Source organism: Aquarana catesbeiana, linkage group LG08 (genome assembly GCF_042186555.1).
Source record: "Aquarana catesbeiana isolate 2022-GZ linkage group LG08, ASM4218655v1, whole genome shotgun sequence".
In the NCBI taxonomy this organism is placed as follows: Eukaryota; Metazoa; Chordata; class Amphibia; order Anura; family Ranidae; genus Aquarana; species Aquarana catesbeiana.
Window position 1 is genome coordinate 250,507,800 of NC_133331.1, and position 6,000 is coordinate 250,513,799.

A 6,000-nucleotide genomic window follows, 5' to 3' on the forward strand; every position below is an offset into this window, starting at 1 on the left:
AATAGCTTGGGGTGTCTACTTTCCAAAATGGGGTCATTTGGGGGGGGTTTGTGCCACCTGGGCATTCCATGACCTCCGAAACTGTGATAGGCAGTGAAGAGTGAAATCAAAAATGTACACCCTTAGAAATCCTGAAGGCGGTGATTGGTTTTCGGGGTCCCGTACGCGGCTAGGCTCCTAAAAAGTCCCACACATGTGGTATCCCCATACTCAGGAGAAGCAGCAGAATGTATTTTGGGGTGCAATTCCACATATGCCCATGACCTGTGTGAGCAATATATCATTTAGTGACAACTTTGTGCAAAAAAAAAAAAAAAAAAAAAATAAATTGTCACATTCCCGCAACTTGTGTCAAAATATAAAATATTCCATGGACTCAACATGCCTCTCAGCAAATAGCTTGGGGTGTCTACTTTCCAAAATGGGGTCATTTGGGGGGGGTTTGTGCCATCTGGGCATTTTATGGCCTTCAAAACTGTGATAGGTAGTGAGGAGTAAAATCAAAAATGTACGCCCTTAGAAATCCTGAAGGCAGTGATTGGTTTTCGGGGCCCCGTATGCGGCTAGGCTCCCAAAAAGTCCCACACATGTGGTATCCCCATACTCAGGAGAAGCAGCTAAATGTATTTTGGGGTGCAATTCCACATATGCCCATGGCCTGTGTGAGCAATATATCATTTAGTGACAACTTTTTGTAATTTTTTTTTTTTTTTTTTTTTTTGTCATTATTCAATCACTTGGGACAAAAAAAATGAATATTCAATGGGCTCAACATGCCTCTCAGCAATTTCCTTGGGGTGTCTACTTTCCAAAATGGGGTCATTTGTGGGGGTTTTGTACTGCCCTGCCATTTTAGCACCTCAAGAAACGACATAGGCAGTCATAAATTAAAGGCTGTGTAAATTCCAGAAAATGTACCCTAGATTGTAGGCGCTATAACTTTTGCGCAAACCAATAAATATACACTTATTGACATTTTTTTTACCAAAGACATGTGGCCAAATACATTTTGGCCTAAATGTATGACTAAAATTGAGTTTATTGGATTTTTTTTAGAACAAAAAGTAGAAAATATCATTTTTTTTCAAAATTTTCGGTCTTTTTCCGTGTATAGCGCAAAAAATAAAAACGGCAGAGGTGATCAAATACCATCAAAAGAAAGCTCTATTTGTGGGAAGAAAAGGACGCAAATTTTGTTTGGTTACAGCATTGCATGACCGCGCAATTAGCAGTTAAAGCGACGCAGTGCCAATTTGTAAAAAGTGCTCTGGTCAGGAAGGGGGTAAATCCTTCCGGGGCTGAAGTGGTTAAGCTGAATGGTTTGTAGTGTCCTGGTAAACCTCCCAACACTTTTTTGAATATTGGAACCACATTTGCTCTATGCCACGGATATGCAATTAGCGAACCTCCAGCTGTTGCAAAACTACGAGTCTCATCATGCCTCTGGGTGTCATGCTTGTGGCTGTCAGAGTCTTGCTATGCCTCATGGAAGGTCCGCTAATTGCATATCCCTGCTCTGTGCCAATCAGTTGGTACCATTACAGTCAGTAAGGTGTCTTTATAAAGTATAAATAATTGCTTGGATATACTAGGACTCACAGGTATAAGCTATCTTGTCATGGCTATTGATTTATATTAAGCTTTCTCATCTGCTTTGTAATTGGATTTCTGTCAGCCACAGAAGTGTATTCTGTAAATTACATACCCTTTTACTATTATTATATTTAAAGATATTTAGATCCTGGCCCCACCATGAGAATGAGTATCAGCTAAATAGTGCACCTATCCATTCACCAAAAAGTGTCAAAAAGTAATAAAAACAAGACACAAGTTTTTGACAAATCCTTTATCAAAATAAAAATAATTAGTGTCTCTCAATGTAACTCTATCGTCAATCATACCGCCTGCTGACCGGAAAAAAAAATGCTCGGCCTTCTGGGATGGCTGCCCGCTGAATGCCTCCTCTGCGCTATGACAGTTCTTATATACAGTAGGTAAGGGACGGAGCCATCTGACTACATCACCTGGTGGCACCGCCCCTTCTGACGTTACAGACTGGTGCATGCTGAGCTTGTGATGGCAGCTGCCATGCAAAAGTGGCTACACTGAAAAAGGACAGGATGTAGGAATTTACTAAGACGAGCAGCTGTGTATGGCAACCAGTGTTTTCTGACTTAACTGAATAAGCTGAAGTTAGAATCTGATTGTTTAGTATGCACAGCCGCTCCAAATTCTCCTCCAGTGTTAGTAAACCCCCCCCTATTTCTCTCAAGTCTGGCCCAATGTCTGTATGGATTTGGAATGAGATGGATTCACGGAGGAGAAGGCAAGAGGCCTTCAGAGACAAGCAGTTAGACCCATAAAGGTGGTCTATGTCTGCAGAGGTTGGGGTTAAGTCTCGGGAAGCCCCTACTCAGCGAACCAACTAATTACTGCAAGACTTAGCCAGGGAGAATTGGTTAATTGTGCAACCAGGGAAGCTCTTGGTGTGTTAGATTGTCTAAGTTTTGAAGATGTAATATTTGATTACAATGTTTTTTTCCCTTCACTTCACATATGGCTCTCTGGGCTTGACATGGAAGTCACACACTCTGTGGGAATATGGCCTTTCAAAACAATAGGTAGGTATTGTAAGGCAAGGGGTATAAACATATAGTCAGTTCAGGGTGTAAGCACTATTTGTACTTAAAGTCACACAATATATTTCAGTTATAAGATGGGAAAATGGGGTCCTTTCCTCTGAAAATATAATTTCTACCTATTGTGTCGCGTACACACGATCAGAATTTCCGACAACAAATGTTCGATGTGAGCTTGTTGTCAGAAATTCTGACCGTGTGTAGGCTCCATCGGACATTTGCTGTAGGAATTTCCGACAACAGATGTTTGAGAGCTGGATCTCAAATTTTCCAACAACAAAATCTGTTGTCATAAATTCCGAGCGTGTGTAGGCAATTCTGATGCACAAAATTCCACGCATGCTCGGAATCAAGCAGAAGAGCTGCACTGGCTATTGAACTTCATTTTTCTCGGCTCGTCGTACAATGTGTTGTACGTCACCTCGTTCTTGACGTTCGGAATTTCCGACAACATTTGTGTATGCAAGACAAGTTCTGATTCCGTCGGAAATAAATCCACGATTTGGTTGTTGGAATTCCGATCATCTGTATGCGGCATTAGACTGTCAGGTATTGTCTTAAAAATTCCAAACTTTATAACTGTGTGTGACTATACTTCTTCACACGAATTTGGTGGAAAAAAATTCAACAATATTGTTGGAACAATTCATCCACTGCTAACCTGCAAAATCAATACTGCCCATCAGTTTGACAAATAGTTTGGGAGTGGTTTGAGTACTGGCTTTTCATCTTGCCTACTTAAGCACTGCAGTATTAATTTGTGGCTGTTTAATTATAAAGGGAATTTTTATTCAATGAGGAAGGCTCATTAATTGGCTCTTATTTAACATGCCATTTCCTCTTCCAGATGTGTAAGTGTACGGTTACAGTTTTGGTGTTTAGAGTTGTTGTTAGGACTTTTTTAAACATCTGCACACAGTATGCTTACTGTATATAGAATGATACATTCCACAGAGAAAAAAAAATGACACATGGCAGATCAGTGTTTAGGTTGTTAAACTCCAAAGAAAAATTGCAAAAAATAAGGCAACATGGAAGGGCTGAGATGAGATTAAGGTTATCTGAGATTAACCCAGACCTCAAATACAGTGCCTTGAAAAAGTATTCATACCCCTTGATATTTTAAACACTGTGTCATGTTAAAACCAAAATCGTAAATTTATTTTATTGGGATTTTATGTGATAGACCAACACAAAGTGGCACATAATTGTGAAGTGGAGGAAGATGATAAATGGTTTTCAATTAATTTTACAAATAAATATCTAAAAAGTGTGGCATGCATTTGTATTCAGCCCCCTTTACTCTGATACCCCTAACTAAAATCTGGTGGAATCAATTGCCTTCAGACGTCACCTAATTAGCAAATAGAGTCCACTTGTGTGTAATTTAATCTCAGTATAAATACAGCATACCAGACAGGTCAGGGATAAAGTTGTGGAGAAGTTTAAAGGAGGGTTAGGTTATAAAAAAATATCCCAAGCTTTGAACATCTCACGAAGCACTGTTCACAATCCATCATCTGAAAATGGAAAGAGTATGGCACAACTGCAAACCTACCAAGACACGGTGGTCCACCTAAACTGAGAGGCCGGACAAGGAGAGCATTAATCAGAGAAGCAGCCAAGAGGCCCATGGTAACTCTGGAGGAGCTGCAGAGATCCACAGCTCAGGTGGGAGAATCTGTCCACAGGATAACTATTAGTCGTGCACTCCAGAAATCTAGCCTTTATGGAAGAATTGCAAGAAGAAAGCCATTGTTGAAAGAAAGCCATCATAAGTCCCATTTGCAGTTTGCGAGAAGCCATATAGGGGACACACCAAACATGTGGAAGAAGGTGCTCTGGTCAGATGAGACCAAAATTAAACTTTTTGGCCTAAAAGCAAAAGCGCTTTTCTGTGGTGGAAAACTAGCACTGCGCATCTCCTTGAACACATCTTCCCCACTGTGAAACATGGTGGTGCCACATCATGTTGTGGGAATGCTTTTCTTCAGCAGGGACAGAGAAGCTGGTCAGAGTTGATGGGAAGATGGATAAAGCCAAATATAGGGCAATCTTAGAAGAAAACCTGTTATGCCGCGTACACACGGTCGGACTTTTCGTCTACAAAAGTCCGACAGCCTGTCCGACAGACTTCCGGCGGACTTCCGGCGGACTTTCGGCGGACTTGCAGCAGACTTTCTAACGAACGGACTTGCCTACACACGACCACACAAAAGTCCGACGGATTCGTACGTGATGACGTACACCGGACTAAAATAAGGAAGTTCATAGCCAGTAGCCAATAGCTGCCCTAGCATGGGTTTTTGTCCGTCGGACTAGCACACAGACGAGCGGATTTCGGGGTCCGTCGTAGTTACGACGTAAAGATTTGAAGCATGTTTCAAATCTAAAGTCCGTCGGATTTGAGGCTGAAAAAGTCTGCTGAAAGTCCGGAGAAGCCCACACACGATCGGATTACCAGCCAGCTTTAGTCCGTCGGCGTCCGTTGGACTTTTGTAGATGAAAAGTCCGACCGTGTGTACGCGGCATTAGAGTCTGCAAAAGACTTGAGACTGGGGAGGAGGTTCATCTGCCAGCAGGACAACAAACCTAAACATACAGCCGCAGCTACAATGGAATGGTTTAGATCAAAGCATATTCATGTATTAGAATGGCCCAGTCAAAATCCAAACCTAAATCCAATTGAGAAACTGTGGCAAGACTTAAAAATTGCTGTTCACAGATGCTCACTATCCAATTTCACAAAGCTTGAACTACAGTGCATTGCAAAAGTATTTACCCCCTTGGCATTTTTCGTGTTTTGTTGCCTCACAACCTGGAATTAACATGGATTGTTTGAGGATTTGCATCATTTAATTTACAGAACATGCCCACAACTTTGAAGATTTTATTTTTATTGTGAAGCAAACAACAAATATGACAAAATAACAGAAAAAGTCAATGTGCATAACTATTCACCCCCCTAAAGTCAATACTGCGTAGAGCCACCTTTTGCGGCTATCACAGCTCCAAGTCGCTTTGAAAAAGTCTCTATGAGCGTGCCACATCTTACCACTGGGATTTTTGCCCATTCCTCCTTGCAAAACTGCTCCAGCTCCTTCAAGTTGGATGGTTTGGGCTTGTGAACAGCAATCTTTAAGTCTGACCACAGATTTTCTATTGGATTAAGGTCTGTGACTAGGCAACACATTTAATTCCAACACATTTACATGTTTCCCCTTAAACCACTCAAGTGTTGCTTTAGCAGTGTGTTTGGGGTCATTGTCCTGCTGGATGGTGAACCTCCGTCCTAGCCTCAAATCACACACAGAGTGGTACAGGTTTTGCTCAAGAATATCCCTGTATTTAGCACCATCCA